Genomic DNA, 20,893 nt, shown 5'->3' on the forward strand with positions numbered 1-20,893 from the left:
ACAAATTTAGTTAAGTTCAATTGAGGCAAATGCCCAGTTACTCTTTAGACTTCCTGACCTTAACTGAAAGTCATGGGCAAGTACATTTGTCAAAATAGAAACAAACTATAAAAGTTTACTTCCTTGTGATATTTTGCAGAAGACACAAGAAATAAGAAATAAAACATTTTCTAATAAGTATATTTCTTCAGGGAAAAGATCAATTATTCTGAGAATAATAATAATAAAAAAACCATTAGAAACATCTATAGATACATAGGGATGTGAACTAGGAAACATACCTTCTCCTGGTTTTTAAGAATGGTGATATCCTAAACATGGAATTATTCAGATTGTGAAAATACCATGATATTGTAAGGGACAATATCACGGTCAGTCTTTCTGGTATAAAATTATTAATTCTTTCAAGGCAGGTATTTATCTTTTTCCCATTAGCACTTAAAAAAATACCTTATAGTAGGACATATATATTTACTTAAAAATGGAACTCAATAATACTATTTTACAAAAATTAACAACACTGATACAGTTAAACAACTGGCTTCAAAGGGTCAATTTGATGTGAATTTGCAGGAAGAAAATAAATGAAGCAATAAAACTCCAATTTCAACTTTTTCTAAGCTAACAAAATAAAATGGAAGACCTGTATTAGAGCAGGGCACCTGTGAGATAATTTTCAACTATGTAATGTAGATATATTTATAAATGTTGCTGAACAGTCAACATTAAGAAAAAATAATAAACTGAGTACACTGTAGTAGTAGAAAGATATTTTTCCCCCAAGGAGGGGAAGTGTTTTTTGAAACCTGCATGTTTTCAAACACGTGCAGGTTCAGGTAAGGCACTTGTGTGGGGTAAAGGTGTCATAATCAGAACACTGGGGGCCTGAGCAATCTCACAGTTCTACTTCATTTCAAAGTCTAGGAGAACTGAGTTTCCTAGAACTCTCATGAGTACAAGATGACCAGCTTGTTTTTTTATCTTCCCACTTCATGGGTGAGGAATGAGGGTCAGAGAAAGGTGGTAGCCCTGTTAACCTCACATAACAAGCTAGCCCAAGCACTGCCTGACTACCCAAGGTCTATACTGCATTAACTTTCACCTGCTCAGGAAAGTGCAATGCTTTGTTTGGATGAAAACACAAGAATTCAGGTAAGCCAAACCAAACAGCTTAGCCAAGAAGATGATTCAGCTATTTAGGACTTGGGCAGGAAAGTGGGGAGGGGGTGGGTGGGATGAGAAGAACTTGGCTATTCCTCAGTAAACCCAATTTCCTACTCCCGCAAAATCATCAGAAAATTTTAATTTTTAATAAAAGGTGATGATGTAGAGTAGGTAAAGAAACAGTTTGAAAAGAGACAGAAATCAAATTTACAAGTGGTACATGGCATGTGATTTCTGATCATTTTAGAAAGCCAATTTGAACATCAAGAGATTTGAACAGACTTTAAAAGGAATGGAGAGGGAGAAGAGAGAGTGAACTTGTCCATTTAAGCATGTTTTTTTCCCCCAGTCCTTACTGCTCATCTGAAAACAAGAAGTAGAACAGGTCAGGAAAGGGGTTATGGTTAACACTGCAAGATGAAAGATAAGCAGCCAGGCAGTTAGAAGCCAAAGCATTTTATCTAGAAGAGCAGGTCTGGCCTTGTTTCCATCTTGATAAGAATTAGATTGGAGAGCTTGTTTGTCTGCAGACTGGGATGGGGTGGCCGGGCTTAAGAAAGGGGACAGGGAAGTCGAGGGCTTAGTTATGGAGTTGTGGCAAACCACTAAGGTAGTGATAAGTGCTCCTTTTGTGTTGGATGTCTACCTGAACTTTGAAATTGTTAGACTTGTCTGTTTAGATAACATGGCTATGTTTCTTTCAAATGTGCAGACTTAAATATCTAGAAAGTTTAAGTGACCTGAACAGGCTTATTATCCTCGTTTAAAATATTAAGACAATGGCTAACTGGTTAAGCCATTGACTCAAAACTTGAAGGAAACGACATTAACTCCTCTTTAAAAAAATTTTTTTTCAGCAGTTTTATTTATTTTTAATTGGAGGATAACTGTTTTACAATGTTGTGTTGGTTTCTGCTATATAACAGTGCGAATCAGCCATAAGTATATATGTTTCCCCTTTCTCTTGAGTCTTCCTACCCCTCCAGGTCATCACAGAGCACCAGGCAGGCTCCCTGTATTACATAGCAGCTTCCCTCTAGCTATCTATCTTACACATGGTTGTGTATATATGTCAATGTTATTAACTCCTTTTAAAATGGTATGCTTACTTTTATTCTGAAGCATATGCACAAAATACTCTGGATTACATTTAAAGTTATGCTTTTATCCCTCTTCAAACTCCCAACAGATTACAATTACAGGAGTTTCTACTTTCTGATGATTTAACTGCTTGAACAGATTTTTAAAATATAATTATTAAAATCAAAAACTTCTGAAGTCATCAAGTTTCATTCTTGGTGTATTTAAAAAAGAGACATGGCTGCAGGTTTTCCTGGGGTTTTACTTGCTAACTGCTTTTAGTATCTCAGTTTCTCAAAGAAACAAGAAATCAGAAGTTCAAAAGGAAATTAGTTATTTTTTGAAAATAGGCCTTCAGAATTATCTTAGTGGCTAACTGAAATGAATTTAGTGTGATAAATTTACTGCTTATACCATGAACTGCTCAAGTAGGGTTTGAATATGTCAGATGATAAACACAGGAGGAAGCATCATAAGGTGGATATAACTCATACATTTTTGGGGGTTTATAATCTATACTTGGAAAAGGAAATGGTACCCATTCCAGTATTCTTGCCTGGAGGATCCCAGGGACAGGGGAGCCTGGTGGGCTGCCATCTATGGGGTTACACAGAGTCTGACATGACTGAAGCTACTTAGCAGCAGCATAATCTATTCTATCTGAGAAATAAAGTAGAACACTTGTTGTCCAATGGTTAGATAATAAAATAAGTTTGTATAAATGAGAGGGGGGAAGAAAGATCTTAAAACAATATATTCTTATCTTGGCTACTTTACAAATTGTCTGACATTTTGGGTCTTATCTTCTCTGGACCTGAGGCTGTCCTATAGGTAATTAGCTGGACACTGCACTGATGACCAGGAACAGTGTCCACAACACCTTATAAAGAAAATACCCTTTCTAGAATGCTCTCAATTTAAAATCTTATAGCCTTTTGCCTTTGGCTATTTTGTAAAGTTGTAGTGGTACTGAAAGTCTGAGGCCAGAAGAAATTTTAATGGTAATCAATAATGATAATATAAAAATAATAGCATCCCTCATTTATAGGACGCCTCCCAGGTTACAAGAGTCTATAAGACATTTTGCCTAAGCTGTTTTTCCATTGGTTATAAATATGCTCTAACTAGTAGGCCCTTTCTCTATTTCCTTTCACAAACAAATTTTGCCTAAGAGAATTATACAGTTATTCTATATCCTAACTTCCAGGATGCTTTTAACTTTTTCTTCTAAAAATAATATGTGTATGTATATATACGTGTATATATGTGTGTGTATGTATATATATATATATGCTATATGCACATACACAATTTAGAAATGTGTGCAAATTTAAAAGTGAAATAAAATGCACAATCAAACCATTGAGCTATGAATGCTTTTTAAAAATTGTCATATATACATATGTACACATTGTTTATTCACAATGGAGGCATTGTGTTCATTTGGTTTATAATTTTTTTCTAATTATAAATTATCAATGCTTTTCCATAATGTTAAAGTTACCAGTTTTTCATGGTTTTGTGTGCGTGTGTGTGTGTGTGTGTACACTCACATGCTCAGTTATGTCTAACTCTTTGCAACCTCATGGACTGCAGCCCACCAGGCTCCTCTGTCCATGGAATTTTCCAGGCAAGATAACTGGAGTGGGTTGCCATTTCCTATGCCGGGGGATCTTCCTGACCCAGGGATCGAGCATGCATCTCTTATATATCCTGCATAAGCAGGTGGATTCTTTACTACTGCACCGCCTGGGAAGTAGTAAAAGGTACGCTGATAGCAGTTATCATTATTGCATGTTATCAGAAAGCACAGATTTCTTAAATCAATCTCAAGCCATTAGATATTTTAGTTATTTTTGTCTATATTTAACAAACACTCAATATAAATATAGTATTTATTCACTTAATTCTTGTCAAACTCAATTAAGCTATAACAGTCTTTTCTGATTATGGTAACCCTTTTACTATATTACAGGTAAGGAAGTTGAAACTCAGAAAAGTTAAGTAACTTACCCAAGGTCACAGAGCTAGTAAGTGGCAGATTTACATTCAAGTTTAGACAGAGGAGCCTGACAGGCTACAATCCATGGAGTCGCAAAGGGCAGGACACGACTATGTGACTGAGCATGCACGCACTTCTGGCTCTAGAGCGAGTCCTCGTAACTACTGCGATTTAGTTACTATCATAAATAGAGCTGCCATCAATCTCATTTCTTTTTTTCCCTTTTTTGAGAAAATCCCTAGAATGAGAATCCTGAATGCTGGCTTTTCAAATGCATTGGCAATTGAATTTCAAAAAGTTGATACTTTTCTTTCCCACAAGCTGTGTATTTCCAGACCTTAGATAAAACTGAGCATTTTAATTTAAAATTAAATCTCCTGCTGTTGTAGTTTTCATTTGCAATCCTCTTGATTTAGTGGACTTTGTTCAGTCACCTTTGAGCACCCTTGGCCTTGGGTTATTTTCCCTCACTTGCTTCTCATGCAACTCTTTGCTGTTCAGTGTGAGATCACCCTCTGCTACTCCCCTCTAACTTGTGTTAACATTCCTTCTCTGTTTCCTTCACTGATACTTTCCCCTGACCTCCTTTTTAATTTTAGTGTTTCTTAACTCTCCACTTGATTCTCTTCTCATGTTACAGTCTCCCTGGGAAATCTCATCCACCCCCCACGACTTTAACAATTTAAATGCTAATACCATGCAAATCTTATCTCTTCCCAGACATCACCCCTAAATTCTAGACTTATATATGTAACTATCTATTACACATCTTTACCAGGGATGTTCTCCAGGCTTTAAAAAACAGAATATATTTAAAATTGAACTCAACATTGTCCCTCTAAACTTCCTCTTCATCTTGTATTTACCATCTGAATTTGATGTTACTATCACACAACCAAATATTTAACATGAGACTCATTGTAAACTAGCACTTACACTGTAAGGTAAGGATGAAGAGCAATGATTTTGAATCAAGTAAATCCGGATTTGAACCTTACCTATGCTACTTAAAATCTGGAAGACTCTGGAAAAGTTGTTTAAACTCTCTAAACTCCAATTTTATTTTCTATAAAATGAGGATAAAAATACCCACTCTGCCAGACTATTAAGAAGAAATGGGATGGTATATGTTACAGATGTTCTCACTGGAGTTCCTGATATACTAAAACACTTAATAAAGAGTATTGCTATTGGGGGAATAATGTCTCACCTCTTGATAGGCAGGAAGTTAACCAAGAGCAATGAGAGGCAGCCCCTTCAACTAACCATCCAATAACCACCTAATCCCACCAAGAAATGTATCAGGCCTGGAGCTAATATGCCCCCTAACATACTCCAAATTTGTAGCTAATATACTCCAAAAATTGTCTGGGACGTTAAAATCCCCCACCCGCTGACTGGTAGAACCTTCCCTTCTCTAGCACACCTGGCACTATCCTGTACTAAAGTAACCTTTGGTGGCTATTGGACTCATTAACTGCTCATAAATACCCCATGAATACATACATCTAATTATAATCAACTGAATTATGGGAAACACATGCATGGTAGAGCATCTTGTTACATAACCTGCAGCTGTCAATCAAGAACCCCATGGATTATGCAAATGACCTGGCTTTAAAAACTTTGTATCCCAGCTCTCCAGGGCCATTTGCCTCCCTAGGCACGGCACACCTCTATCTTGAGGTGTCTCTCTGTTCATTCTTTGTGTGTGTGTTCAGTCATGTCCCACCCTTTGCAACCTGTTCTTTCTCTCCTTATTGATAGAAACTCTCTTGCAATGGGTAAGATCTTGGATTCTTCTTTGTCCTTACCAAGAAGCAAGGCTCACCAGAGGAAAAGTCTCCAGATTCTCCTTCTACTAACATTCTCACATTCAGTTTGTTTCTAAATCTTGTTGTTTCTAACTTCACTCCAACAATCCTTTCTCTACCATCACTACTGACAATGCCTAATTAGGATTTAGTCATGTAAAGTGTCTGTCTGCAATGCAGGAGACCTGGGTTCGATCCCTGGGTCAGGAAGATCCCCTGCAGAAGGAAATGGCAACCCACTCCAGAACTCTTGCCTGGAAAATCCCATGGACATAGAAGCCTGGTGGGCTACAGTCCATGGGGTCACAAAGAGTCGGACACGACTGAGACTTCTCTCTCTTCTCGCATGTCTACCTCAGTGATTGCGATTTTCTCTAACTCAGTGGTCCTCTCCATTTTGTCCTGACATCAACACGTAGGGTGATGTTCACATATGATTCATTCCCTCAAATGCAGTCAATGTCAAGTATAATTCTAGAAGTGTAGGCTATAACTCCTTTCTTTCCCATGCCACGAGAAACATACTAGAATAATAGTTAAGAGTGGTGCTACTAAACAGAGGACTTAAATCTGCTCCCATTTATTTCAGTTCAGTTCAGTTCAGTTGCTCAGTTGTGTCTGACTCTTTGCGACCCCATGAATCGCAGCATGCCAGGCCTCCCTGTCCATCACCAACTCCTGGAGTTCACTCAGACTCACGTCCATCAAGTCAGTGATGCCATCCAGCCATCTCATCCTCTGTCATCCCCTTCTCCTCCTGCCCCCAATCCCTCCTAGCATCAGAGTCTTTTCCAATGAGTCAACTGTTCGCATTAGGTGGCCAAAGTACTGGAGCTTCAGCTTTAGCATCATTCCTTCCAAAGAAATCCCAGGGCTGATCTCCTTCAGAATGGACTGGTTGGATCTCCTTGCAGTCCAAGGGACTCTCAAGAGTCTAGTATGATACAAATTTAAGTACTAGATTTTTCAGTAGCAAACTACTTATAGCACATCTGTGTACAACTACATCATTGTCGAAAGTTTTGTGTTAACCAGTTTCCCAGTTTTCTTACCCTACACTAATCCCATCTTCCTCTTTATTGTCAAAGTGAGCTAGTTTCTATTATGTAGACTTGACAAATGTTACGCATTTTCTCTGGTGTAAAATACAACTTCCTTTGGTTTGGCACACAAGGCCCTTTAGACCTGGCCCTGTTTACCTTCTTCAGGCTTTTCCCTTTCTATACTTCACCTTGTATATGATTCTTGAAACAGCAAAATAATGGCATTCTCATCTCCCTTTCTTCATCTCCCCCTCACTTCTCATCCCACTGTAGTCTGCCTGAGGCTCCAGATACTCCCTTGATGGTGACTTTCATCCTGGGAGCTCATGACCTATGTGTTACTAAGTCCACTGGGGATCTTCACTCAAAAGTGATGGACACTTGGAACACTCCCCTTCCTCCTGATTCTTTGGCTGCTCCTTTATTAACTGCATTTTGGATTTTTTTTTTTTCCTACCCATACTTCAACATTCTTCCCCAGGACTCTTTCCTATGCAGTTTTATTTTATTTTTTTGTTTTTTCTTAATATTCTACTGTCTTTGGAAGATCCTCTTTATACTTAGTGGTTTCAGTTACCATCTGTATGCAAATATCAACAAATCTTTTTTTTTTTTTTCCTTTTAAGCCTTACCTCTTTCCTGAACTCTATATACTCAGTTACTCATAGGACTTTCCCACTTGATGGTCTTATAAGTAACATAATTATATACAGTGTCTCCAGAAGGACTTCATTATTCCCCTCATCCTCCCAAACCAACTGTATGCTCATTCAAGTTGCACACTTCTATAAGTGGAATCATCCACCAAATTTCTAAGCCAGAAATCTAGGAGAATCTATACTTGATCTCTGATACTCTTTAATGAAACATACATTTCAACCAGTTATCATATTTTGATTATACCTCATTAACATCTCTAAACCCCACCACATGTCTCCAGATCCACTGCTACACCTTAATCCAAGCTTCCATCATTTCTTACTTAGATTAATTTATCTTCTTCCTCCAACTCTGCTCACTAACTGATTATCCTCAACCCTCAACCAGTTAGTGGACCCCAACTCAAATCTGATAATATAATCCTCATAACTTAAAACCCTTCAAGATAACGTTCAAAGATTTAATGTGATTGATAAGGCTTCAAAACTTGGATCTGGCCCCTCCTTCCAGACCAGATTACTTGCCATGTTCATTCTCATGCCATATAGTCCAGCTACACTGAACTTTCTTCAGTTCCTCATGTCTTTTTTGTTGTTGTTGTTGTTGATTTTTTGTCTCTGACTTTATCTGCATAGGATTCTCTCCTTACCTGCTCTCTTCCTTTGCCTGGTTGCCTGTCTTATTCCTACTCCAGAGCTCAGGTTCTGTAGGATTATGTCCTCCCACTATAGATTTCTAAGGTCCCAGTACTTTCCATATCATATCACATTTCTTTGCTAAAAGTTTTCATTGTGTATGACTGCTAATAATTAGATTCAAATTGGGGAACTATAAAGTGCCATCTATACACATTAATTTTTTGGCCTAGTACTTTAAATGCACAATCATTCACCAGTTTTTCGATATAGGGCTATGACTTTTGATTTGAAGATGAGTATGTTGACTGATGAGCATGTTAGCCATCATTTTTCTTTACCACAGTGCACTATGTGTAAGTTCTAGTTTCACCTTACTCAAAGTGTAGTGATGACTTAAAATAGAGCAAAAAGTTAAAAGACTTTGCCAACCAAGTCTGAATGCAAAATTTTCTGGATTTTTTTTTCCTTTGAGTCTTTTCTGCTTTCCATCCTGATTTTGATAGAAATGTTTTTTATGATTTCTCTTTACTGAGTCTTTCCAAAATACTCAACCGAATTTTCAAAGAAACAACTCTTTCATTTTACAGTCTATTTCACTGAATTATGTAAGCAGTGTTTAATTATATTACATGGTTACAATAATAAATCAACTGTCATAAATAGTTTGGGCATAAACACAACTCATTCTTGGCAAGCATGCAATTCAACCAGTGAGAGAAGCGTGTAGGCTTACTGGAGCATAGCCTACTAGCTGAGAGCTTTCACTGAACTCAGAGTATTAATCAGTTTGTTTTGCAAAGGCAATTGATAGTATTAGTTAGCCAAGTCAGTTAAGTGGAGGTCTGTTAAGAGTGCTCTGTTAACACAGTTTTCTCTCTTTACATGGACGGTATGCATTGTGAGGACAGGAGAAGCGTGCATATCTTAGAAACAAAACACCTCTTTTTTTTTTTTTTTTCCACCATGATGTGTTCACCGCCTTGTGCTGGCCACATAATAAATATTTGCTGAAAGACTGACTATTCATAAATAGGTGGAATACCTACTCTTCATAGCCTGTCTTTCCTCCAGTATAGCTCAAGTGTCAACATCTTAATTTATAGACTGACTTCCCTGACTTATCTTTCCATCTTCCAAAGTAAAATGTATAACTTCCCTTTTCCTGCCTCCACCGTACTTGACATCCACTTTCAACCTATCTCTTTTAAATACTCTTGCTAACATTTTGCTTCTATTTCCCTTTAATCTATTGCATACCTCTTGTAGTCAGGAAATTATTTTTATGTCGTGTTTAGTATATAAATGGCACATATAATATTTCCAAGAAAGATAAATAAATAGCTCTGCCATGTACATATACTTGTCATCACTTTAGATGAAGAACCTGAGCCAGAAAGATTGAATAGTGTAAGTAATATTACAAGGCAAATAAATCTTGGGGTCTCCTTGGTCCATGGACCCCAAAGCCCATTTTCTATTTCAGCTCTATCTCCTTTAACCACCTAGTAAGTCAAAACCTCTTCCAGGAATAGATGTAAAGCATTTCCTGGCCTCAATCAATTTTTGTTACTTGCCAGCTATCTGTGAATATTAATATTCTCTTTGCTTAATTCTTTCATAGATGCACAGGTGAATAGCAAGGAGGAAGTGCAGATGATGAATGCCAAGGAAAAATGATACAAACTTGAGCAATAAGGTGGAGTATGTGGTCTGAATTAGAGGAATGTGGAAATTGAGGTGGGAAAGATTATATAGAGCAAATCAGACCCGAGGATACAGATTTACCCTATGGCATTCCTTAACCCATGGAATGAGACCATTTGTATAAATTATCCATTCCATTGTTTCTCTCCATGGGGGATACTGTTATTTCCCCTATGTGGTTTGGGAAGTCTTCTGGAGTAGATTGATCTCAAGTGGTATCTTGGATGATAGGAAAAAAAATAGCTTAGGGTTTGGAAAAAGAGGTCTAATTTGCACGCTGAAAAGTCAGTGTTATAGAAGGAACTGGCACAAATTTAAAAAAGGCAAACATGGATGATGAATAGAGTGAAGAAAGTGCCATCGCAATGTTGTAGTCAGTAGAGAAGCTCTGCACAAACAAGCAAGAAAGGCACAATATCTTTATATTAAAGATTTTCCTACCTCCAACCCCAGACCACTGACTTATATTCACTTTTGACTTTGTCCAAATCAGATATGCCCAATACTCAGCTTAGTCAGACATCATGGCTAATTTAAAATTTCTTAGTTGTCAAACTCATAGCTTCATATTTTTATAAAAATTCAGACATGAAATCAATTCTCCAGTTTTCTAAACACTTTTATAGATGATTTACTCTCAGAATATTTAATAATGTAGCAGCTCAACAACTTTTGTGTTTCACCACAAATTCTTTCATAATCTGATTAAAACACTTCCAGAATATACTACTATCTTTTCTACTGCTACTCATTTTTAGTTTTATTCAGCAAAGATGCATATCCTGTGGTTAATGTCTTCAATATCATCATCTCTGTAACATCATCTCTTTTATTTTTTTGTATTATTTATAAATTCTTAATCCACAGCAAGGTGGGCATGGTCAGTGGCCTCTCACTTTCCAACTATCAATTTATTTCAATTACTTTAACACAAATTTCCTTCCCCTAAAATGAAATTGGCTATCTTTAATGAAAATTAAAAATACAAAATTACATACAAAATAAAATAATTACAAATATTATCTCAATAGAGTTTATCTTCATATTTGTATCACCAGATCATCACTTGTTAATGCCATGCTGCTGCTGCTGCTGCTGCTGCTGCTAAGTCACTTCAGTCGTGTCCATCTCTGTGCAACCCCATAGAGGGCAGCCCACTAGGCTCCCCCGTCCCTGGGATTCTCCAGGCAAGAACACTGGAGTGGGTTGCCATTTCCTTCTTCAATGCATGAAAGTGAAAAGTGAAAGTGAAGTCTCTTAGTTGTGTCCGACTCTTAGCGACCCCATGGACTGCAGCCCTCCAGGCTCCTCCATCCATGGGATTTTCCAGGTGAGAATACTGGAGTGGGTTGCCACTGCCTTCTCCAGTACATGAAAGTGAAAAGTGAAAGTGAAGTCTCTCAGTCGTGTCTGACTCTTTGCAACCTCATGGACCGCAGCCCACCAGCCCTCAGTCCATGGGATTTTCCAGGCAAGAGTACTGCAGTGGGGTGCCATTGCCATAGGTGTAGGCAATTCATTAAACTCTTTTAGTCTCTTCTCACTCCAACTAGAAAATGAGATGGACAACAGCATCTGCATCATATGATTATTTTGCGGATGAAAGAAGAAAAGCATGGATATCACTACAGTGACTTTTATATAACTTAATAAAAGGTAACTGCATTCATTATTACAACACAGGATTATTTATATAGTTGAGTTTATCCATTAGGATAGATCAAATATCTGCTACTGAGTCCTTGGAAATGTGGCTATTGAAACATGTCTAGTCCAAATTGAGATGGATGATAAATGTAAAATACAAACTAGATTGCAAAGGCCATGAAAAATAAAGAAGGGAAAATATTTTATAAGTTTTCAGGTGCTAATATTAGGTATGTTGGAATAAATTAGAGGGTGTGGAGAAAAGGGAACCCTCTTCTTACACTGTTGGTGAGAATGCAAACTAGTACAGCCACTATGGAGAACAGTGTGGAGATTCCTTAAAAACTACAAATAGAACTGCCTTATGACCCAGCAATCCCACTGCTGGGCATACACACCGAGGAAACCAGAATTGAAAGAGACACGTGTACCCCAGTGTTCATCGCAGCACTGTTTATAATAGCCAGGACATGGAAACAACCTAGATGTCCATCAGCAGATGAATGGATAAGAAAGCTGTGGTACATATACACAATGGAGTATTACTCAGCCATTAAAAAGAATTCATTTGAATCAGTTCTAATGAGGTGGATGAAACTGGAGCCGATTATACAGAGTGAAGTAAGCCAGAAAGAAAAACACCAATACAGTATACTTACACATATATATGGAATTTAGAAAGATGGTAATGATAACCCTATATGTGAGACAGCAAAAAAGACACAGATGTAAAGAACAGACTTTTGGACTCTGTGGGAGAAGATTTGGGAGAATGGCACTGAAACATGTATACTATCATGTAAGAAATGAATCGCTAGTCTAGGTTTGATACAGGATATAGGATGCTTGGGGCTGGTGCACTGGGATGACCCAGAGAGATGATATGGGGAGGGTGTGGGGAGGGGGGTTCAGGGTTGGGAGCTCATGTGCACCTGTGGTGGATTCATGTCAATGTATGGCAAAACCAATACAGTATTGTAAAGCAAAAAAAATAAAATTTAAATAAAAAAATGAAAAATAAAAAAAAAAGAAAAAGAAACTGAGGCTGAGAATATACTGGATTCCAGAACTACAGGCAAAAAATTATTCACAGTAGTGAGGCTTGCTGATGAAAAGCAAGTACAGGTTCTTGTTCTTTGGTGCTGTTAAATAAAGAAGGTTTAACTTAAAAATAAATAAATAAATAAATAACAAATACTACTCAGATTAATTTCACTTGTATATTTTAAATGTGGCTCCTAGAAAAATTTTATATCAACACATGAAACTTGTATTTGTGGCTGCTGCTGCTGCTGCTGCTGCTGCTGCTGCTAAGTCCCTTCAGTTGTGTTCGACTCTGTGCAACCCCATAGACAGCAGCCCACCAGGCTCCCCCGTCCCTGGGATTCTCCAGGCAAGAACACTGAAGTGGGTTGCCATTTCCTTCTCCAATGCATGAAAGTGAAGTCGCTCAGTCGTGTCCGACTCTTAGTGACCCCATGGACTGCAGCCCACCAGGCTCCTCCATCCATGGGATTTTCCAGGCAAGAGTACTGGAGAGGGGTGCCATTGCCTTCTCCGGTATTTGTGGCACATATTGCATTTCTATTGCACGGCACTGTGATACATCATAATCACCAAGTCTTGAATGGGTTTAGGTTTACCTAGAAGCGCTGTCATAAACTTTCTATTTCAGGTAAAATGTTGATGCCTATAATTAACTTTATTAATTTTTATAATATATACACATTTAATATATTTTGAGACCTGTTATAAGGTATCATAGAAGATGTTCTCTGTTAGTATAACAGATTTTAAATAATGTATCCATTTTTTATGATGTGAAATTCTTTCCATATTACATTTGCAAGTGTCTTCCTACATAGCTTACAAAAAAATAATATCAGGCATCATATATTTTATGCATCCAGTTAATTTATGTATGTGTGCATAGCTAAAGATTTATATGATAATAAATGGGAAAACTTAGTTAATTTTACTACAAGGCAGGCAGGTTACCAGAAGACCAGTAATAGAATGTGGTTAAAAAGTGGTCCCAGAGAAGCCTATTTAAGTAAAAGAGATCATCTAAAAGCTGTGTTGGGCTATAGGGTTGTGCTATAACTGTACATCCTGCCTCAGTGTGACCTTGAACATCATCTGACTGTGATGAAACCCCAGTTCCCAGTCGTGTGATTAGCTGGTAGTGGAAAAAAAAGACATATAAATAAATTCACTGAAGCCTCATGGTGAGGACTCCTGTTTCTGTCTCTGTAAATTAAGATGAAACGTCTAGCTCAAAGTGAGATGATAATACATGGTAGATATATTATCATCTAAGTGCAAACATACACCTTTTTTTTAACACATATATGCCACATTTAGTAAACAAACAAACTAACTAAATGGTAGTCTATTGCATACATCACAAAGAAAAACAAAAAAACTGTTGAAACCTTCATGAGAGGAGACACACATGACTGGATACCACATACCACCTCAGTTGAAGTATATGGGGATTCAACCTCTGGCCAAGTGGTGTCTGGGTTCGTGCCTGTTTGAGGTCTTTGGTTCTGCTCTGTGTTTCTCCTAGACACATTCAAATTCAGAGGAACTGAAAACTGAGGAATATTTCCCTTAGAATTTTTTTGTAGCACAATTTCAACCTTTTTAGTTATCTTTCTGAGAACTTCCCAACAGAATTTTCAAAACCTCTCTTAAATCCCACCTTTTCTATGAGGCTATTCCTGGCCCCAACACATTTCCCCAGGACTTGCATTTTGATTCTTTGTCACAGACTTTCCTTATAGTCATTTCTGTACATGTCATTCCTTCTATTGTTTTATGCATTCCTTGATAAACCTCTTCCTACACTTTAATCTCTTGAGTTTGACTTTGTGGTGGTGGTGGTGATTTAGTTGCTGTCATATCAAACTCTTGTGACCCCATGGACAGAGGAGTCCGGCAGGAACTCCTCTGGAATGACAACCGGAAGGGGCTGTCATTTCCTTCTCCAGGGGATCTTCCCAACCCAGGGATTGAACCCAGGTCTCCTGCACTGCAGACGGGTTCTTTACTGATAGAGCCACCAGGGATGCCTTTTTTACTGTACACTTTCTCTAGACGATCTCATCCACCCTGTGGTTTCATGTTACCGTATATATGGTGTGTGTGTATGCACATGTGTGCATGAGGGTGTGTGTGTGTGTGTGTGAATGTGTGTGTGTGTATATATATATATATATAGTATACACAACATATACTTTATATGTTATATTATGTGAAGTATCAAGTGGGGTTTATATGAACTTAAGCTTAGATCTCTCTCCTGATATTTAACTAGTATCTTTGATTTCCTACTAGACATCTCCACTTGGATATCACATTGGTATTTCAACCTCAACTTGTTCAATATATTCCTCATCTTTCTACCCCCTAAAATCTGTTTCTCCCCACTGTGATTTTAATCCTTTAATAAAGGAAGGGGTGATAGAGGATGAGACGGTTGGATAGCATCACACACTCAATGAACAGGAGTCTGCGCAAACTCTGGGAGATGGTGAAGGACAGGGAAGCCTGGTGTGCTGCAGTTCATGGGGTCGCAAAGAGTTGGACATGACTTAGCAACTAAACAACAACAACAACAAAGTCACCGCCAGGTAGTTACTTTTCTGACTCAGAAACTAGGCTATCATCCTCAATTTAACCCTCTTCTTCAGTACCTACATACAACCAATCACTGGTCCCACACTTCTAGTTGTTAAATATCTTTGGAGTCTAAGCACATTTGTCCATTTCTGGCCCACTCCCTTAGCATCAGTCACCATTACATTTTTCTAGGATTTACTAGAGCAGCGTCTACTTTCTGCCTGGCATCCCTCCAACCTAGTCTCATATTAAAGCCCAAGAAACTTTGCAGATCTAACCACATCACTCTCCAATAGAATCTTCACTAGTTCTTATTTCCCTTGGTATAATTTCAAATTCCTTGAATTAAAACAAAAACAAAAGCCCTAAAAAATGACTCTACTCACCTCTCCAGTTTTATCTCTTGCTATATCTCTATTCTCATCTTATACTCTAGCCATATTGAACATGCAATTTCCTGAATATTCAGTTCAGTTCAGTTGCTCAGTGGTGTCCGACTCTTTGTGATCCCATGGACTGCAACATGCCAGGCTTCCCTGTCCACCAACAACTCCTGGAACTTACTCAAACTCATGTCCATTGAGTTGGTGATACCATCCAGCCATTTCATCCTCTGTCATCCCCTTCTCCTGTCTTCAATCTTTCCCAGCATCAGAGTCTTTTCCAATGAGTCAGTTCTTTGCATTAGGTGGCCAAAGTATTGGAGTTTCAGCTTTAGCATCAATCCTTCCAATGAATATTCAGGACTGATTTCCTTTAGGATTGACTGGGCTTCCCTGATAGCTCAATTGGTAAAGAATCCTCCTGCAATGCAGGAGACCCTGGTTCTATTTCTGGGTCTGTCTGGAAGATCCCCTGGAGAAGGGAAAGGCTACCCATTCTGGCCTGGAGAATTCCATGGACTGTATAGTCCATGGGGTTACAAAGAGTCAGACATGACGGAGCAACTTTCACTTTCTTTCTTTCATCAGATGACTTACTGAAAATGTAAGGCAATATGCTCCTGAAGGTTACTGTTCACTTTTATTCTCCTTCTGATTCTCCTTGGTCCTCTGCCTCTTGTCTATCTGTCTGTTGGTTTCTCTCCACCCTTCTCTCCAGGAGTTTGTAAATGTCTTCCCTCTGCATAGAGTCCCCTTTCCTCTCACTTTTCCACATGCATTAAATTTACTCCTGTTTATCCTTCTGGACTCAGCTTAGATGTCACTTCTACTGGATTGTTTTTTTTTGTTTTTGTTTTTTTTCCCCAATCCAGTGCTAAACTAGGTTTCCCTTCTACTTATTATCACAGCATTTTACTTTTACATTTATAGTAATAACTATCCCTGGTGGCTCAGTCAATTAAAAAAAAAAACAAAAAACAAACAAAAACCAAGCTACCTACAATGCAGGAGACCTGAGTTCGATCCCTGGGTTGGGAAGATCCCCTGGAGAAGGGAGTGGCAACCCACTCCAATATTCTTGCCTGGAGAATTCTACGTACAGAGAAGCCTGGTGGGCTCCAGTCCATGGGGTCGCAAAGAACCCATGACTGGGCATGCCTGAGTGGCTAACACACATCATGTTTTATTCCTAACTGCTTTCTTCTTCCCTGTAAGATAATTTCTTTGAGTACACAGTTTGTGTCATATTCAATATTATGCCTTAAGCACACAATCTGACATATGGGAAGTACCGAATAAAAGAATGAACTCCCTATGCATGCTAAGTCGCTTCAGTCATGTCTGACTCTTTGTGACCTTGTGAACTGCAGCCTGCCAGGCTCTTTTGTCCGTGGGGATTCTCCAAGCAAAAATACTAGAGTGGGTTGCCATGCCCTCCTCCAGGAGATTTTCCTGACCCAGAAATGAAACCTGCATCTCCTGCGGCTCCTGCTTTCCAAGAGAATTCTTTACCCCTGAGCCACCAGGAAACTCCCTATAGTACTTAGCAAAGTGGCTTGCCTGCAGTAGGCATTCTAATCCCTTAAATTTTAGTTGATTTTACTAGTGAATACTGTAACAGGAACCAAACATGCACAAAAGAAAAAGATGGTATAGAAAGGGATAGAGCTTATAGTCTCCTCAAACTTTCCAAGTAGATTCTAATGTTAGACACAGACAGAAAACAGCAAAACTCTGTAAAGCAATTATCCTTCAATAAAAAATGAATTAATTAAAAAAAAAAGCATCTACACGTTCTATCTTCTTAAAGCTTCATCCTCAAGGCTAATTCTGTAGACATTTGCTTAGATTTCCCCAAGGACACAAGTGGTATTGCCAAGAATCCCAGAGTAAGTAACATTCACTGAGTCAGAATTGTAGAATGAAAATATGTTGTTCATATGAAAATATGTTGTTTCATACTTGTTTTTGTTCTTCTGGAAGTATTTACCAAGTAAGTTCTTCAGGGTTCTCAAAAGAAAAACAAACAAACAAAAAAACCTTACATCTTCAAATGATAATAATTTACTTCCTTCACCTTGATAGAATCAGGTTTAAATCTAGGTTTTGAAAGGTGTATATGATTCCATAACTATGTCATCTAAATATCCCATGTTTAATATTAATAAAATGATCAAGGACTTAGACCCATATGTAGCCTAACTTTACGTGTAGTAAAACATCAAAAGCCCTCGCTGTGTCATGAATTAGGTGTTACTACGTGTCAATCAGGCCTGTTTCGTACAGTGATGAATGCAGTGGGATAGGTCGTTCATTCTTACGGCCATTCAGATGGCCAATGATGTCGCTCTCCTTGTTTCTCCAGATTAGTTTTATTATGGAGTTCGGCCATAATAGCTGGGCAAATGGGATGAATTTAGATCTCACAGACCAAAACAAATTTAGAAGTTAAAGCTCTTTTCCCATCCTAGACTATTGCATCTGTAATTTACACGGGTTCGAAACAGTGAAAGTAACTCTTACTTAAAAATGAGAAAAGTTGAAAAGGTCTTTGCTTCTGAGAAATGCAAGGGTTATTCATAACCCAGTCTACAGAGAAATAAAGAACAAACAGTAGATCAATAGAAACCAGAGTTTACAGACTTAAAATGTAACAAGTGAACAAACTATACTAGTTGGTACCTTACCCCTGTACTGGTATATTATTACAGGTGACACTTGCTGTCCAAACGCAGAAGGTTGAGAGATCATCATCCTTAATGCTTAGGTATGCCAGGTTACCATGGAACACTAGCATTGCCCAAAGCTACTTATAAACCTCTATGTGGTGACTAATAATTGTAGTTGGGTTATACACATTTTGGAAACGTGGCTGGCAAGGCATACTGACTTCAGGCAAGAATACTGAAATGTGTAGCCATCTCCCTTCTCCAAGGGATCTTCCTGGCCCAGGGATTGAAACTGGGTCTCCTGCATTGCAGATGGATTCTTTAACATCTGAGCCATCATGGAAGCACAATATGAGCCACATGATCATACAAAAGAAAACACATACCCTCCATTAACTGGGTATTTGGGGAGGATTTTTTTTTTTAACTGGGATTATTGTACCATATTTTCTGAGTCACATACAGGAGTTTAAAGTAACTCTTCCAAGTATACCTAACATAATTCATCTTTAAAAACCTACACCATGAAGATAATCTACATTCATAAAATGATATGTTAGCAAATTTTTACACGGCTTCAAAATCACCACACAATATCAAACTCTTCCATGTTAAGCTTTTTATAGTTTAGAAACTATAACCAGGATAAATTAAGAGGAGTACAAAGGAGCATGTTACTAATGATGAACAATATCATATTTAATATGGTGGCAGGTATCTCAGGATGTTTAATAATTTTTTAAAAGCCAAAACCACAGTTTTATAATTAAGGCAGAGAATGGTTTAATTATATAATATCATGTATCCATTTTAGAATTTCAATTTTAAAAAGTATATATTAATAACAGTGCTAATTCAAAAGAATTAAGCAATTGCTCACTTCATATCTCAAAGGCCTGAGAAAGCTACTCAAATTCTTCTTGGCAAATAAATGTTGTTGTCCCTTTACATATGCCTGAAGCAGAATTTTTCTCCTGCTCATTATGTGATCAAGGGATCACATTCTTAGCTATAATCAGACCTGTCAGAACACTAAAGAAGAAGGCAGAAGACTCTGGGCTTATACTTGTAACTTGGAAAATATATTAGTGTTATACATTGGTTATAGCCAACCTCTACCATTTGTTAGGATGACTACAAAGTAATTTGGCTAAGAGTTTGGGAAAACCTGAGTCATTGACTGTCCCAGTTTTAATTTTTTTTCCCTTGAGTGTTATCAAATGATAGTAATATATATGCATGTTACAATCTGATGCAAACAAATAAAACAAGAAAGGAGGTGGGGTGGGGTGGGGAGACAAAGGATAGACTGTTTGAAGGCCAAAATATCAGATTACTTACTTACATCATAGAAGACAAGAGAACATGATGGTCGGCGTGACAACAGCAACCATCCTTGAAGACTGGGGAACTTGTCAGGTCAAAGCCAAGAAATTCCAGGTGGTTGTACATGTCTCAATCCTGAGGGTACACAACATGAAGTTGGATTTTATCGTAAATATATCACTCACTTCATGATCTCTAGAGTTGAAACTGGGTTGAATCTTGGAAACTCCCTTATGCTACAGAATTAATGACGTTATAACTTAGTGGATAGATTTTAGCACCTGGCAAGAATAAGCACAATGTCCAGGCCACTCACTGAGTTTTGAAAGATACTATTAAGTGACAACTTTTCATTGCAAACACTTGGATATCATGGCCAGTGCTTCCAGCACAAATATCTTCCTATTATGACAAGTTAGCTCAAGGTTTTTTTTTAAGATACAAAAGAGTTGGAAAACAAAGTGTAAATACTAGAAATTACATTCTGCAATAAGAAAAGAAAATGAGTATGGGGATATGGATAGTGTGATTCAGAAACAGGCAAAGAATGCCATTAATTATGAAGGAAATTTGGTAAATAAGCAAAAGTCCACACTTTGAAAAATCAAGTATGAAAGCAGTCTTCAGAAGACCATGTTTAGGATAATTGATCCATCCTTAAAATTTCTGCAGAAAAATTTTAATTCCAGATTATTTTTGCCCTGTTACTTAATGCTGTTTCTTAGCCTTCCTGACTATGTCAAGGAGTTTTATCTGGAATCATTCTGTTTAAATATTACAATTAGCAAAACATTACTTATAAGGTATGTCTGTTGAAATATTATTTCTTGTTATCACTACCTTGTAATACTTTCCGTCCTTGTCCATTTGGGCTGATATAACAAAATACCACAGACTGGGCAGCTTATAGTACAACAGACATTTCTCACAATTCTGGAAGTCCAAGATTAAGGAAACAGTTTGTTCCCATTCTGGTGAAGGCTCTCTTCCTGGTTCATAGCTGGTGACTTCTTGCTGTGTGGAAGGGACTAAGGGGCTCTGGGAGGCCTCTTTTTTAAGGGAATTAATCCTTCATGAGGCTCTACTCTCATGACCTAATCACCTCCCAAAGGCCCCACCTCCTAAGACCATCAAAC

At 37.9% G+C, this 20,893-nt stretch overlaps 1 long non-coding RNA gene across 1 annotated transcript in view; it reads right to left on the bottom strand.

Annotated features, from left to right (window-relative positions):
- LOC121818747 (uncharacterized) overlaps positions 1-20,115 on the bottom strand; it is a 124,045-nt gene extending 103,930 nt beyond the window's left edge. The window contains exon 1 of the long non-coding RNA XR_009599639.1: positions 19,773-20,115. This is a non-coding gene — a long non-coding RNA (uncharacterized LOC121818747). The remainder of the gene's footprint in view (positions 1-19,772) is intronic.
- Positions 20,116-20,893: the final 778 nt, after the last annotated feature.

This window comes from Ovis aries, chromosome 2 (assembly GCF_016772045.2).
Source record: "Ovis aries strain OAR_USU_Benz2616 breed Rambouillet chromosome 2, ARS-UI_Ramb_v3.0, whole genome shotgun sequence".
Classification (NCBI taxonomy): Eukaryota; Metazoa; Chordata; class Mammalia; order Artiodactyla; family Bovidae; genus Ovis; species Ovis aries.